Genomic DNA, 17,057 nt, shown 5'->3' with positions numbered 1-17,057 from the left:
ACGCCTCAATATTTTGGGCAAATTCGAGGCAAAAATTGCTTGGAAATGGAAACGTTCTCGCCAAGCATGTTATGTGGTAAGCTCGCTAAGACATGTTCTTCTCGGTTTGCCCGCTCTGGAGGCACTAGTGTGATGTATGTCGCCTCAGTCGCGCAGGAAGGGTCTACCGGTTGCGTTCCGGCCCCCGAAGTTTGCAGTAACCTGAGCGCCATGCCAGGAGAATATCGGATACGGCTTCGCCCAGACGCGGTTCCGTATGCAATAACTGCACCACGCAGAGTTCCAATTTCACTAAGGGAACGTGTCCGCCTTGATCCCGAAAAAATTGAGCAAATGGACGTTATTCGTAAGGTTGACGGGCCTACGGAGCGGTGGGCCGGTATACTACCAGTGCCAAAACCGAGTGGGGATGTCAGGATCTGTGTAGACCTTACACAACTGTATGAGTGCGTTGTACGAGAGGATTTTACCCTCCCCACAGTGGATCCAGCTCTGGGTTCTACATAGCCGGTGCAAAACGTTTTTCTAAGCTGAATGCAAATTCTGGTTTCTATCAAGTACGCCTAAGCAAGGCTTCGGAGTAATTTACTACTCTCATTACACCATTCGGGCGGTACTGTTTCACCAGGTTACCTTTCGGAATTAATTCGGCGGCTGAGTTTTTCCAGAAAAGAATGTCCAAAATCCTTGCAGACTGTCCTGGAGTCGTCAACGTAATGGACGATATTTTAGTCTTTGGAAGCAACCAGTAACAACATGATTCTAGACTTGCTAACGTCTTGACCATGTTTACAGAATCTAATGTAACGTTAAAGAAATCCAAGCGATTCTTCGAAGTTAAAAGGCTTATTTTATTTTTTGGGTCCTGTAAGTGAGGAAGGCGTACAACCTGATCCAGCAAAGAAAAATGCCGTGAAAAAAATGAAGCCGCCGAGCAATGTAGCGGAATTGCGTAGCGTTCTGGGCATGGCAAACCATTTGGGGCGCTTCTTGGCGCATCTGGATACACTACAGCTCCTTTGCGCGAGCTTCTGCGTAAAAATAGGGACTGAATATGGGGCCCAGGATCACCGTCTAGACAAAAAGGCCTCAGCGCTCCTCTCTGACGTCAGTGCCACGTCACGCAAAGAGGTGTGCTATTCGACAAGCGGTTCAATTGCTATCAAAATGGATGAGGCGTTCCCAACTCGTCTGACTCCACAGTGACGGACGCAGGGAGCAGACGCGTGTTTGTGGGCATGCAATCTACCTTTTGTCAAACTAGGTCAATGGAACACGCTGTGAACGTTAAACAAGATGTTAGCTGGTTTGATTGCTTCTTTTCCGCTGCTTTATATGAGACTACCGTGTGCGGTTGTCTGTTGCAACATTTGCACCACACTGTCATGAGAGCCCGTTGCCGGCACAGTAGAGCACTGTCTATCTAGCTCATGCTTGTTTTTCTGGGTTTCTTTTCTGTGAGAGCTTTTCCTAAAGAATTTGGATGTGCGGTTCTGGCGTTCATGCTGGTTAGCTACAAGTGCTGAAGGCATGTGTGAAGTAGTCATGTTTTTGCTGTAGACGAACATGCATAATGCTGTGTGCTGAGTTGTGTGGAAACTATATATTTGTACCGAAAGTCTACGCGTTCCATCGGGATCAACTTCCTTACCACAAGGCTGCACGTCATTCTCCGAGAGTATTTGATCTGTTCGTCGCATTACAGTGTGAGGTATTTCTGTTTTTAGAATTTTAATACGAAAAGCTTCACTATGAGAGTCAGAGTCGAGCTTCGCGTGTGCCGCATGTCGATGCCGTATGCCATATGCGGTATAGAGCTTATTCACGTGACGTCATTGCTGCTTTACCGGCAACCATGGCACGCACAACGCCACCTGAGAGAGGGAGAAAAATAGAGAGAGAGAGGGCCTATGGTGAATCAGGGTACGCGTCAGTGAAATCCGAGCTCTGGTTGGACGGCGGACGGCATTCTAAACGGCGTCTTGAATCTCCGACAAATGAGCTGCGCGCAGCAGGAAGGACGCTCGTAGACCGGTGCCTGCGCGTCGGAAGCATTTTCTGTATGCTTTTAGTTTCGAAGCGCCCAACGTTATGGCGTCTCCGCAAAACAAGGTTGCGAGTACTGCTAAACCTGATAGTGAATAGGGTCTATACCGCGACCGAGTGACGTCACAGCCAAGGCCAGCTGCGGTGCCCCTCGCCAAGCTACGCCAGCGTTGCAAATGCCCATAGGGGCCCATGCATTTAGAGGTCATCGTAACTATCACTAACCATCACCTACTAGTTAAGGGGTGTTTAACTAACAGTAATCATACATTAACTAGTACTCAGAAAGTGTAAGTCATGGTTAACTATCCCTAACCAATAGCAATGGTTAGACGTTTCGAGACGTCCATAGCCGTCACATGGTGACGTCATGGACCGTGATGTCCTGATCGGATTAGAAATCACCATGATCTCACATCCAGTCATGTATAATAACCGGAAGTGATAATGACTTCATGTCTGGTGGTGACGTCACCAGGAGATTCACGCGTATACGAAGCTGAACCCGCCGGGCGTTCCATCCCTGTCTGTGCGGCTCCTTTCATTTGGCGCTTCCTCGAACGCCGCACCACAGAGCATGTGACGTCACCCATCTGCCGTCAGCTATGAGGACCAAGCGGGAACGAGTGCGCTCCAACGCCGCCGGGTGGCGCTTCTTACCTTCCGCGAGTGACAGACGCTGCGCCTTTCCTTTCCTGTAAACGAATTACAGAGCGCCGGTGAACTTAGACGCGTTCGTCATGGAAGTCAAGGACAGTTTACTGCGGGCGAACGGCGCAGAAGACTGGAGAAATTAACTTCTTCTGATCCCGAGGTAGACACTGCTTTTCGCTACGTATATCCAGGCATAGCAGAGCTAAGCCATCTTTCATTTTTTTTTTAATGATGAAGACAGAGATACAACGTGCATGCTGCATCTTAGTGGTATTTGATCGGCTGCTTGAAGGATCTTGCAGGAACATTTTCTTGAACATATCAGCATTCTTTTTTATTCACAGGCCGAAAAAATTATTGTAGGCCTACCTATGTCACGTGAGTGAAGGTGTCATCATTCGGGAGGATTATCATTAGGACCAACGAGGACCTTTACCAATCGCGTGCCTGCGAGGATGGCCTCACATTTAAATTTGTTTGATGTATATTCTTTGGTGTAGCACGAACGTTCTACACAAAATCTGTTTTTCCCTGGACGAACGAAAAACGGCTGGCTACAAGTAGCTTGAAAAAGAAATGCTAAAACCCGTATTCTACCATCTTATAGCTTTAATGGCAATGTGAGAGCATTGCTTATCACTCAGAACGTCATTGAGTTATGCTGCTGAGTTAAGTGATACAGTGAAATATTTCTGACTTCAATCTACAAAGAACCAAAGTAATACTATGTTGTTCAACCTTAATTCGACATAAACCGACCTTATTTTCTCTTAATCAATCTTTATGCATTGTTTTCAAATTAATGCAAAACATTTATTCTCTAATGAAAGTAAACATGTCGTGCTGCACTGTTGTTTAATGCATTCCATCATTGTTCTAACCTAATCTACTCTAATCCACTCTTAGTTCAATCCAGTTTAACATTTTTTGATCTTAATTTGCGCTAATTAAAATTATTTTATCGTTCGTACAACTCGGGGGAAACTCATCCTTCTTAGTTAATTCATCTGTAATCAAACTGAATTAAATGCAACCCATTCTCAATTCGTGTGCCACATTTTCGCCACAGCATTCTGACACTCGTTCAACAATCCAATAAGATCCTCGTATAAACCATTGGTTTATGTCTAGCTGTAAGCTCTGTCGACATTTGTTTTGCACGCAAATCTGCTTCGCCCGGCGGCCTCGATTGTTGACGTCACGACGGGAGCACTGCGGCTTCGTTTATCTAGGTGGTGTTGGTCCTGCTTAGAACGCTGCGTTACAAAGTGTAAATCTCTTATCTGCTCCGCGAAATGCTTGGCTTTGTACGACCCCGGCCTTCCCACGATTCTTCTTTCAGCCTGGACGCAGTCCTTTCCCAAGCGTAACGTAACAGTGAGCGACGCCCGGTGGCGTTCGTCTCGCGTTCCCTCACGAAAACTAAGGAGCGCGATGCGCAAATAGAAAAGGAAGCGTTAACCCTGACTTCGGCTGTCGAAAGATTCGACGAATACCTCAGAGGTCTGGACGTAGGCTTCGAAGCGGACCATAAGCCACTTGTTTCCTTACTAGGAAAAATGCCCGTTGATATTGTCCCGCCAATATTGCAGCGGCTCAGACTGCGGCTCAGATTGCGGCTCATGCGCTATCGTTTTGAGATAGTCTATGTTCCGGGAAAACACTTGGTCACTGCGGACGCTCTTTCGCGAGCGCCAATCACCAGAGGCATGCGAATCCTATGCAAAGGCGCGCATTGAGGGACTTGAAACCGGTGATAATATTTTGGAAAGAGAGAGAAAGGCTCAAGAAACTGATGCAGTTTGCAAAGCTCTTCGATTGTTGTGTCGCCAAGGCTGGCCAGAAAAACCGAGGCTTCCTTCCCATTTCGTCCATTGGTGGCAAGAGCGCGCCTTTATCGGCAACCAGCAAGAAGTGTGCTGTGTCCATCGCCACGCCGTAACACATATCCTAGCGAGAATAACAAATACTTCTGAGGCGGTTTTTTAGGGCGTTTTTAGGCCACCTGCATGTGTTTACAGGGATCATATTGCACGCTCTGTCGAAGCTTTGCGTTACGTGTGTCAGATAACTGGGCTACACCCAGAGCGCCTGGGCAAGGACGTTATCTGTCACACGCCTATCTGTAAGGCTGCTGAACATGCTCGGTCGTTTATCGCCAAGAAAAGCGGCTAACAGCAGCATTTATGAGTGACGCTGCGGAACATTTACAGCGCTACCTATGCAGTGGAGGTTCCCTATAGTTGAAGGCAACGAGTTGCTTTTAAATAACTCGTAGTGCCTGAGTCCCTCAGAAAAGAAGCGCTAAAAAAGTTGCACGACGGGCATCAAGGCATTTATAGAAGCCGAGCTATTGCTAAAGACTTGATTTGGTGGCCAGGCCTTAGCGAACAACATGCGCAGCCTGTGAAAGAATGCGAAACTTGCGCGCAATGTGCTGTTCAGAATTCAGAACCATTGATACCCACTGCTACTCAGAATTTTGCATGGGAGAGAGTTGGTGTTGACTTGTGTGTTATCCACCATCGCCACTATTTGGTGCTGGTCGATTATCTGCCCCGCTACGCTGAAATTGCGCTGCTCCCATTAACTACAGCTGAAACCGTTACAGAAAGGATGAAGAGCATTTTTGCTCGTCATGGCATCCCGGAGATGGTAGTGACAGATAATGGACAACAATTTTCATGCACTGAGTTTGAACGTTTTGCTGTTGAATATGGTTTCAGTCATGTGACTGTAAGCCCAAGACACCCGCAAGACACCAGTCTTTCGCTCTGGGCTTGCACACGGGCCTCGCTGCTTGACGATGCGTCTCCGCTCCTTTGGACGCTCAAGCTGACAGTGGCCGGACGCCGCTACGACAACCCGAACCCAGTGCACGGTGGCTATTAAGGCGAAGGCCTTTACTGCCTCAGGCTGTCGGGGACAAAGTGTGTCCCGCTTTTGCGGCTTTCTGACTGGCCGAGGCGGGATGCGTCCCTGCCATCTGCAATGCCACACTTGAACGCGCCCCAAGCAACGCCACGCGACAGAAGCGATGGTGTGCGGTCCAAACTCACACTTGCCGGAGAAGGTGTGATAGATACTACGCCTTCTTTTTCCTGTAAAGCAATATTGTCACGTAGTGGTCACAAGGCCGTTGACACCAAAGGAAGACTCGGGCTTGATGGTACTGAAATTCACTCTTTATTGGGCTGACTTGCGCCCGCAGAAGAACTAAGCCACACGGCGGCGGCGATAGCAACAAATGTGCTCGTCGATCGTCGAACAAAGAATGCCCGTCGCACTCGTCAACGCTCAATTTAAAGGCTACTCAGAAAAACCTAGATAACGTCACAAACAGCTATCAGCACAGGCTGGAACATTGCAGAAAGACACACGAGTGGCCGGAACCTTCGAGACAGATCTCGGTGCATCTTGCGCTACAATGAAACTGATAAAGGTGTGACTCGCGACATCGAGCATTAGCAAACAAAGAATAGGGAACTGATACGTGATCCAGAATCCGAGTGATAAGGCCGCGTGCCGGCGGCTGTTAAAAAACAACAAATACAGTTTTGAAGGTTCCGCGGCAATATAATTATATGGAGCACTACAACCAATGCCGACAAGAGGCTAACGATGGGAGTCAAATTATAAGATAGGAAGGGTAGGCTTTCGCCATTCTCCTCTTCAGGGACATCTTAGAAACCCTCTAATTTTTTACTGCGTATGGCCTGCAGCGCCATCGTGGCGCGTATTTCTACCTCGCCCACCTGGTTCTCGACCTTGTCCCTGTCGGCTCCAACTTCTAAAGGCAAAGCCCACTGTTCCCATCCCGATGTCTCTGCGGCGTCTAATCCTGCATCTGTGCCAGCTAAGGAGCCCGCCGGTCAGCATGGACAGCTGGACATAGGCGCTGTCTCAGTCGGCTGGAGGCACACGATCGTTGCCCGCGTCCAGCCCATGGTGGCTGGTCGCACCGTCCCTGCCCCGGAGCCAGATGAGGGGCCCTCCTGGCGGCATATACAGTTAGATGTTCACGGCGTCGCAGTCGGCGCGAGGCACGTGATTGTTGACTCCATCCAGCTCATTGTGGATAGTCGCACCATCCCTGCCTCGGTGCCAGCTGAGGTGCCCGCCGGTGGGCATGGACATCTGGACGTTACGGCGTCGCAGTCGGCGGCAGGCACGTGATCGTTGCTCGCTTCCAGCCCATGGTGGCTGGTCGCACCGTGCCTAACTCGGTGCCAGCTGAGGAGCCCGCCGGTCGGCATGGACAGCTGGACTGAGCCGACATCGCAGTCGGCGGGAGGCACACCACCACAGTTGACCGCAGCCAGTCCATGATGGCTGGTCGCACCATCATCGCGAAAGCCACTTCTTGAAGATGATTCGACTCCTGTGTCCAGCCACCGATCCGGCGGCTGATCCCGCTGATCGACCAATGTGATTACTCGAGGTCACGTGATATAGCGACACTTCGACAACGACGAAAACTCGCAATACGGGCCCAGGGCGAATGAATTTGGGTTCGTTCGTGCCGACAGCAAGCGCCTGCGTTGTGGTTGCAAGGTGACCGCTTCGCTCAGGACGGTCAATGCGAGGAGTGGTCGCGTGTTCTTTAATTTGACAGAACGTGCGGCCAATTGTAAACACGGAGGCCACCCTGATGGCGGCCGCTGGACTGCTCCCTTCCCACTGTGCCCAGTGGGAGAACCAACCCGAAGCCAACTTTCCGGGATTAGGTTGAAACTGTGGATGATATAGTCCAGCCTGAGCCGGCATTTTCTTACAAATATAATACTTGCTATCAAACACCTGTCGGTGTACTGCCTTATCGGGTTGAATAAAACACTGAGAACCTGGCATAGCCTATCTTGAGTGGGTACAAACCCTTTGCTGTGAACTGCGATTCAATATTACGTCACTTATCTTTTCACCGAAAACAAAAATTAGTTGTGTTGTAACTCTGGTTAATCGTAGTTGAATTGCGATAGCAACGGCATAAGCTTCTTTTGCCAGCTACATTATTCTCCTATTACGCCCTATCAGTGTAAGGTGCTACGCTATTGCGGACACTCAAGCTCATCCTTTAAGAGTATGACGCGGCTTGAAACCTGGCGCTGTATTGCTATCGTAATAAAACGCCGATGTGTTCGCTTGCGGCTACGCAGTATTGCGATGAGAACTGGCCTGCACCGCACTTTTTAATGCGACAGTATTAAAGGTCCATTTCTCAATACCTGGTGTCTGCGCTTGCGTTGTAGTTTTTAGCGAAAAATCAGGAAGGTGGTTGTTGGTGGCTGGCATGACATGGCCACTGATTTGGGCGTAGGGTTGTCTAAGGTCACGTGACCAACGACGCGACTGATCTGACAGGAGCTTCAAAATCGGTGAGATCTGAACACGCGCTGCCCCTAGGTTACGTAGGCACCTCGTTCGTACTGCTTAGTGAATGGGGCTCATATCCATGTCGGATGGACTTTCCCTAATCATCCTACGACAGACCGCATGTTTCAGATATTAGAGGAAGAAATTAAGAAGTTACGGATCGGAGTAGTAGCGAAGCTCGTGTGCGTGAACAAGGACACTTAAGGAAACTTGGTAAACTGGAGCCATTACCTTTATCGCGTCATACCCTTAAAGGCGGAGCTTAAGTATACCTCAATTTATATAATGTGAAGCGGGTTTGCAAAAACTATAGTAAAGCCCGCATCGCCCTCTGCTTGCAGAGTTTCCGCCATGTTCCTCGTTTACCGATTGCGTCATGCTGTCCGCAAACGTTCAGGCGAATTTGAAATTGAAATTCTCTTCACAGCGTCTGCTGTCACCAAACCAATGAGGACGGCTGCATTTCAAATTCCTACCGAACAATATAAGGGTCAATTACTCGTCTAGAAAGAAAGCAGTTTTTAAAACAAGTATCAAGCATTGCAAACATGCATCAGGCATTATTGTTTCTTTTACCCCCCCCCCCCCCTTTTTTTTTTCCACGCCAGATAAAGGAGCTTTGGGTACTACGATAAATACGCTGGTCAGAAAATGTGCTGCCTTGTGCTATAAGTTTTTCTTTATTGTTCTACGCGATGCAATGATTTATTGTTCCTTGCGAAGACAACTTCGGCTGAGGTCACTAGCTGGTTTTCTTTTTTTAAAAAAAAAAAAAAAAAGAAGTACACCGCTGAAATTCGCTTAAATAATCTACAGGCAGTGCCTGCAAAATGAACGTTTATAATAAACGTTATTGACATTCATATACTCGAGTGTGCCTGAGCAGGGCGTGATGCTGTGGAGACGTTAACTGATTTACTACCAAGATAATTACTAGACTAGCAACAGCATAATCACGCCTATATTAGGTCGTGTTAACTGTGCCCCATTTCCGAAGTAATTACTCTTCAGGCGAAGCTTGGGCGTCCGCTAATTTTTAAAAATTACTCCTTTCTTCATAGAATTATGAAGAGGATACATATTGTGAGCAATCTACAAACTTAAAGAGAATAACGTGAAATAGGTTTCACGAAAAGAGAAGCATGAGCTGCAGAAAAAGGTTTTGTCAATCTAAACGTCTGAATAAATGTCGCCGTTTCTTGTTTTGTAGCGAGAGCTCCATTGGCCACAGTCTCACTATTTCATCGCGCCGGTCCGTGCTTGTCCGAAGAGCGAAGAAAGAAGAAGTCGTGTGAGGCGGTAGCTGGCAGCTGACATGGCCGAGCACTAACTGGACGTAGAGCTACCTGACATTACGTTTGACAGGAGTCCCCACTCGGGCCTCTCCTTTCATATGGGAGTGGGATATCAGAATCAGCCTGCCGGGACCCTTGCAATCAAGTTATCCAGCTAGGCCACATATAGGCACGTTTATAAGGCTCGGTTAAACCGGGGCTTTATATGTTGGCTTGTAGCTTACGCTATCGCGTCATCTCGAAGGTGGGAGTGAAAACAGAGAGAAAGAGGTGCCGTTGTGAAAGGCTTCGAACCACCGCACGATAGAGGCTTTCGCCTCATCGCACTCCAGTGGTCAAAAGTGTTTCCTATGCCATAAGTAAAGCTAAAACCATAGAATAAACTACTCCGTGCAAAAGCCAGGTCTTTACGTTCAAGCCGACCCTAAGCGTGGCCATGCAGATAGCTCTCGCGTAACTTCAGGTTTAACCACAAGCTAAACTGCAGCTGGTTTTTTTAAAAAAAATGTTATTGCGACCTGAACAATGCTCAGTCCTACACCACAAACATCCCTTGAATTCATGCTTATTTTATACCGCGGCTTGTAGCCGAATATGATTAATCGGACAACATTCACCATAATAGTGCACGACGCCTGAGGTGTCTGCGCTGCTACTATTGCGCAGACCCAATGCTCGGAGCACACAGCAAATACAGGCAGCCTCCACGACACAAGTGTCAGCTTCAGCGTACCTCTCTGCTTTTCCCGATCCTAGTGCCATGATATCAGTGAGAGAAATAAAAAAAAAATGCCACAACTGCCCTCCCCCCCCCCCCCCCCCAGTTAGATTTCGTTTTAAAATATTCTACACATTTATTTGTTCTTTCATTCGTTTTTCTTCAATGCAAGCCAAATCATTTGCCCACTAGCAAGTATCACAGTGAACGCATTTTACTGCTAGAATAAAAAGAAATGGGGTACGCCTAAACTCCGCCTCTAAGAGAATGACAAAACAGCGATAATTGGTTCCAGTTTGCCGACTCTTCTAGCGGAACCGCGTTTTTTCGATGCGAAAAGACTGTGCACTTTCGTTACAAAACTCAGCGTAACGATAATCCCTCAGCCACTGAAATTTTTTTTATTTTTTGTTAAGACGTCCTATTTTTAAGCTCTTCACCGGAGAGGCTTCGGGCATAGTCAAGCGCCTGTTGCAGTTCATCACCATCGGAGAATTTCCTCCCGAAAACGGGCACAAACTGCCTTCTATCAGTAAGAGTAGGTGGTGGATTCCGTGCGCAACGAGAGTGCTGGCCCTTATCAGTGCGTACACTTTAATTCACATGTTTGTTTTTTGGCCGCCCCTAGGTTCTGGTCTGCCGATCTTCCTCATTGAACTCAGGGACTCAGGGGAACATAGCCTTTGAGAAAAGCGGCAACTGCTGAACATATGTATGTTAATCGCAGGCTTACAAACCTTCTTATTTACCATGTAGAGCTGATATCAATTGCTTTATTTTAACTTTGATTATTTTTTTGCTTTATAAGTTCTTGTTCGAAATTGTTCAAGTTAAAAAAATGATGGTGCCCTGAATTTAGGCGAACATGCACACAACTGATTTTTAGACGAGTAAAGGAATCTTAACACGTTCTAAATACTAATCAGAAACAGTCATAAACGCAATTATGGGACTTCATTTGTATTAATGATTTTTTGGGGGCAACAGTTAAACATCTCACTGCATGCCTGTAAAGCGTGTTCCAACGCGTGCTTGCTTGCTCAAGGAGATGCTGACTTTACAACGCCTTTGAGAAGTGCTTTATGCATTTTGATCGATTTCGCACGAGTTGTTTCGAAATAGCGAGTCCGATTACTTATGCCCGCCAAGGCAAGAAAGCTAAATAGTTCCCGCGAGAGATAACGAACAGAATTGAAGGGAAGGACGCGAACTCAGAAAGGTGCATATGGTGTGCGGTAGCGGTCTCAATCTTGACCTATTGAGCTAGTCGGCGGAAATCGATGGTACATGACATGCAGAACAGTAACCGGCGAAACCTGATGTCCTCCAGCGACTTCGAAACCTTTAATGGCTGGACGTAATAAAAACAGTGGTAAAGATACGAACTAAGATATGGGTACTACATTGAGCGTTTTGTTTAGTATGTATATTTAAGTTTATAAAGATGATTTTCAGGAAGAGTCAACTTTCTAGAGGCGACAACTCTTGGTAAAAGGGCAGAGAATTTCGGCTCAAATTTTAATATCGTGGGAAAGTGGGTTTGCATTAACTTTATGTGGCTATGGGCTCGGTGTACTGCAGTTTCAGCTGTACATGTGGCGCCATCTAAGAGCCGCTGTGTCAAATGACAGATATGTTGAACCGTACATAAACCTGATCATAAAGAGCTAAAGCACTAGCCGCGGTGACTCAGTGGCTATAGACGCTCGGCTACTGAATCCGAGTGCACAGGTTTGAACCCGACCGGTTCGTATCCAATGCGATGTTCTCTGGCTTGAAAGCACTACAGGAGGTCATGGTCAGTCATTGGTCAGCCATAGGCTCCATCGCTCTCTCTCTGTTGGCTGGCGAACTTGAAATGTCTGTCGAGAAAACTCCCGCGCTGGTGCTGCTGTAACAGGTTCAGTTTTAATTACCCGCGCGATGCCACGTGGTTGTGACCTCACATAGCAGCGTAGCCAATCAGAGCGACGGCACAAGATTTAGACGAGTCTTCGACGCTCTGACCTTCCGGAGTTTTTGCTTTTGAACTAATATACGAAGAATATTTCAGTAGGGACGAGGCTAGTCGCGTTCATGCCCGGGGTGGACAAGAACGCAAGGAAAATGCATGCAGCAGGGACTATCTCAGGCAGCAGCGTTTTCTTTATGCTAATCTTTCACTCAAACAGCTGCGCTCGTAGCAACTGGGTTGCTCTCACGCCGAAAAAAGAAAGCAGGCACTTTTATAGAGTTTTCGCCGTCATGCTTCGGATATCACCCAGACGTCTTAATGTCCTTCGAGCAATGTGGCAACGTAGCGAGCGGTGCAACAGGAACGCGCAAGTCGAAAGATAAATCCTAAAGAACAGACACCATCGCACTGATATTTCCATTTGGTCGTCGTGGCATAATCTATTGACTGCTTTCAATGTTTCAGATGCTGCAAACCATAGGCCGCCACACTCACTCACGAGTGCACTCATATCGCCTCACTTACACTCACGCCGTGAGTGTGTGTGAGTGATGTCGTGACGCTGGGGCTATGTCGACCCGGCCTTCACTTGGTAGCGTGCAGAGACTCGGGGTTGAAGAAGGACTGAATCTTCGAAGTTGGTAAAATATGTACAAGCAGGTTTACTGGCACTTTGAGAAAACGTATTTACAAGAATATTTACATGAAAAAGAAGGGTACATCAGCAAAATGACAAACGTTAAGAGTTCATAGCGAGAAGCGACTGGATGAGCCGTTTACCCAGGGCCCAGAGCGACATTTCGTGCTCTGCAGCGTCCTTAAAACCCCCTATGTCCAGCCCCTCTCTGAAGATGCTGACCAACCAAATCCAGGGCACGCCCCTCAGATATCGGCATCCAATCGAACACATCACTGCACTGATGGTCTGAAGCACTGACTGGCCCGGCATTGTTTCGTTGAGCCTGGTCACTTGTTGGCGGGAAAAGCTTGGGAACGGCGAGGAGGTACATTTCTATTCTTCAGCCAAGAATCGATAGGCAGCTGGTTCCGGCAAGTGCATTTACTTCTCTGAAACCCAAGTACACGTGCGCGCCGCATAGGGCTCCCAACATTGTCCCTTTTCGACAATTGCAAATCTTTCCTGCATTCCCGGGAAATCACTTAATGGCTGTATGCGTCATGCTCCTTTCTTGTCCTGCACGTCAGCGGACATGTCACCCTGTCGTCTCCTTTGGAAAGTAGACATTCCTCACTGGACGATAGGGCTTATCGACTGGAAGGGTGAACAAAAGAAAGAAAGCACTTCCTGCATTTCCCGCAGGGGGACGTTTCTTTGTGTTTTTCCAGACGTTTTCTTGGCAGGGTCAATTTGGCATTTGCAGAGTGTCCACAAAGCAAAACAGGCTTACAAAACAGGATTCCTGGAAACAGGCTCACTTAGAGCCATTGGACCATCACCACATATTCACAGCACTTATCCATGCCCACAGGCGAACAATAGAGCGCGCAAATGCGGATGCTTGGTCGTAACAGCCTCCTCCCCCGCCAGAAGAGTCTCGGAGGGCAGCAGTCCCAGCTGCTGCATGAAGAGACGACTTAATGGCCTGCACGTGAACGCTTGAAGCTCGCTGTTGCTTGTCGCGTTGTCTTGATTGTTGTAGGCCAAATTGCTCGAGCTGTCTGAAACTCAACCACATGTCGAAGCAAGCACTCGGCTCCCGTCTGAAGAGACCAGGTTAAAAGAAAACTGCCATTGTTGTTCGAGAAAAGCCCACTCTCAAGACGTTCAGGACCCACGTATTCCTAGAAAACCAAACGTGCTGCTTTACATAGCCACACATATACAAGCGCACGAAAAAAAAAAAAAACCTGATTATCAATTTGGATACATGGTGAGGAACATCTCGGACCGCTTAGAAAGAGCGGCTAAGCGCGTCCGCATTCCCATTTAACTTCCCCTTTTTGTATCTTATTTCAAAATTGTACTGCTGTAAAATCAAGCTCCACCTAAGAAGGCGACTGTTCTTCGATGTCGCAGTTTGCAGCCAAGCCAGGGGACAATGGTCCGTCTCTACGGTGAATTTGGCCCCTCCAAGATAGCACTGCAATTTTTGAATGGCCCATACAATGCAAGCGCACTCTTTCTCTGACGCGCAATAAGCCCTCTCTCTAGAACTCAGCTTTCTGCTCAAGTAGAGCACGGGGTGCTCATTACCGTCGTCATCTCTCTGGCAGAGAACAGCACCTAACCCTCGATCACTGGCATCACACTGGACCGTGAATTCTCGGCCATAGTCTGGAGCTCGCAATACCGGACGGCTAATCAGCACAGCCTTCAGGTTTACGAAGGAGGCTTCCTTTTGTTCGTCCCAGACTACATTTGTCGGTTCTGTCTTGCGGAGAGCGTCGGTCAGAGGGCTAGCCAAAGCTGAATAGTTAGGGATGTAGTGATTGTAGAACCCAGTCAGACCCAGGAATGCTCGAATTTCCGTCTTCGTGCTCGGCCGCGGGTAGTCTGCTACCGCAGAAATCTTAATCTCGCTGGGTTTCCTGAAACCTTGACCTACATTGTGACCCAAGTAGTCCACGGTCGCCCTTGCCAGGCAACATTTCTCGGCCTTTACGGTTAGTCCAGCTTGACGCAAAAGGCTCAGTACAGCTCTTAGATGTACCATATGGTCCGCCCATGAGTCGGAAAAAACCGCAATGTCATCTAAGTAAGGCACTGCGAATGTTTCACACCCCTTTAAAACCCTATCCATGAGTCGGGAAAAACAAAATGGAGCATTTTTGAGCCCGAAACTCATCATTGTTGGCTGGTAGCTGCCCGTCGGAGTGACGAAAGCCGCGTATCTGCTGGCGCGTTCAGTGAGCGGTACTTGCCAGTATCCTCGAGTAAGGTCCAGCGTAGTCACATATGCCGCTCTACTGACCTGTTCTACTCTCTCCTCAATATTCGGAATAGGATACACTTGATCCCTGGTGAGAGAATTTAGCTTTCGGTAGTCTACCACAGGCCTAGGGTCTTTACCTGGAGCTTCTACTAAGATCATAGGTGAAGCATAATCGCTTTCCGAGGGTTTTATTACTCCCAATTCCAGCATGCGAGTTACTTCCCTATCCAGAATTTCTCTTTGTCTTGGAGAGAATCGGTAGCACCTTGATCGCACTGGCACGTCTGAAGTCAGCTCAATATCGTGCTCAGTCAAATCAGTCCTGCCTGGCCTGTCCACGAAGCAGGCCTCAAACTCTGTTATTATTTCGCCCAGATCGGACAGCTGGGATTTCTTTAGTTCTCCTCTCTGCTCCGTCTTTTTGAGAAGCTCCTGAGCGTTGCTTCCTTTTCCGCTGAGGCAAATCAAGTTATCCCCCATCTCCTCGGGAAGGTTTAACGTTAGATTTACCACGGCTTCCCTCTGCACATAAGGCTTCATAAGATTGCAATGATAAATGCGCACTGCTTTACGCCTACCGGGGAATTTCACTTCGTAGTTAGTGTTAGAAAGCTTTGCAACGACTTCATCAGGTCCTTCCCACTGTACTCCGAGCTTATTCCCGAGGTCATTGGCTTGCTCCATAGCTAAGTCCTCTCGGGTTCCACTTAGAAGTCTCGTGAGATTGCTAGACACCGGCGGCAAGAGGTTACTCTCAAGAACGTCCTCATTCCGCGTCTCATCAAGCTCACTTTCAAGTTGACATATCTGAGATGCCTCGCTCTCAAAGTTTTCTGACCCGCTATCTTCCGCTTCGACCACTGTTTTAACTGCCGCTTCCTCCGCTGTGGAATTTTCTGGTATGAGCAGTGTAGCTAGTTCTCGCGCCTTTGAACGTGTTAAGGCTTGCACAACTCTGTCTCCGAACAGGATGCCCCTCTTTCGCAGTAGCATGTCCGATTTGTTGGAAAACAAATACGGATAGCTTTTAGGAAGCTTTCCTGAAACGGCAGCCTCGGTTGTTAACTTGCCGAAAGGGCCCTCGATGACCACGTTCGCGATTGGCAAGCACACACTCTGTTCCTCCACTACCTGGCGGATCCACGTACACTGTCCTGTATAGTCGGAAGGCGACACATACGCCGGATGGACCACATCCATCGTTGCGGCCGAATCGCGCAGTACCTTGCAAGGCTTCCCGTTGACTACTAGGTCATGCAGGTAGGGTTCTAAAAGCTGCATATTTTCATCGCAGTCACTGACATACGAGAAAGCAATCTTTTCTTTCCGGCAGTTGACGGCAATGTGACCCTGCTCATTACACCTAAAGCATGTGAGCGGCTTCCTAGCCTCAAGCTTATTCTTTGTGTTCTGCAAGTTGGTCACTTCCCCACTTTTCTCACTGCCGTCCTTTCTAGGGAATTTGCCTGAAGAAACCTTCATTTCTTCGTTTCCAACTCTAGCAAAGTGCCTTTCCTGACGGTTTTTCACACTGAACTTGGGATTGCGGAGCCTATCTACTGCTGGGTTGCTGAATTGTCGGCGCGAAGCGTACTCCTCAATGAGTTCGGCAGCTTCAGTTGCCGACTTAATGTCGCTTCGGTCCTGTAACCAATTTCTTTCTTTTTCTGGGAGGCAGCTATAAAACTGCTCCAAAAGAATTCGCTCGACTACAGCGTCCCTATCACTGTAGGAATTTGTGCTCTTTAGCCACTCGCCCAAATTTACTCTTAAATTGTACAGGAATTCAGGGTAACTCTCGTCCCTGGACTTAGTAGCGTTCCGAAAACGTTGTCTGAACGCCTCGGCGCTAAGCCTATACTTTCTCAGAAGACAAGCTTTGACCTTCTCGTAGTTGTCCGCGTCCTCCTTGCTTAGCCGCGCGACAACCTCCGCTGCCTCGCAGGGCAGAACCGTCAATAATCTCTGAGACCAAGTGTCTCGCTGGAAGGACAGTTTTTCGCAGGTTCGCTCAAAGTTAGCCAGATACAGACCGATATCCCCTGATATCACATATGGCTGCATGTACTTTGACATCTTGAAATCTGTCTCCTTGTTGAGACGAGGTACCGCTAGCTGGGGAC

At 48.0% G+C, this 17,057-nt stretch overlaps 1 pseudogene; it reads left to right on the top strand.

Annotated features, from left to right (window-relative positions):
- The first annotated feature begins 6,411 nt into the window (after positions 1–6,411).
- The window catches only part of LOC146205960 (putative E3 ubiquitin-protein ligase HECTD2), a 45,918-nt pseudogene continuing 35,272 nt past the window's right edge, over positions 6,412–17,057 (top strand).

The sequence above is a fragment of the Amblyomma maculatum genome, chromosome 1 (genome assembly GCF_055883805.1).
Source record: "Amblyomma maculatum isolate TAMU_Amacu chromosome 1, ASM5588380v1, whole genome shotgun sequence".
Lineage (NCBI taxonomy): Eukaryota > Metazoa > Arthropoda > Arachnida > Ixodida > Ixodidae > Amblyomma > Amblyomma maculatum.
This window is presented reverse-complemented; position numbering and strand designations above follow the sequence as displayed.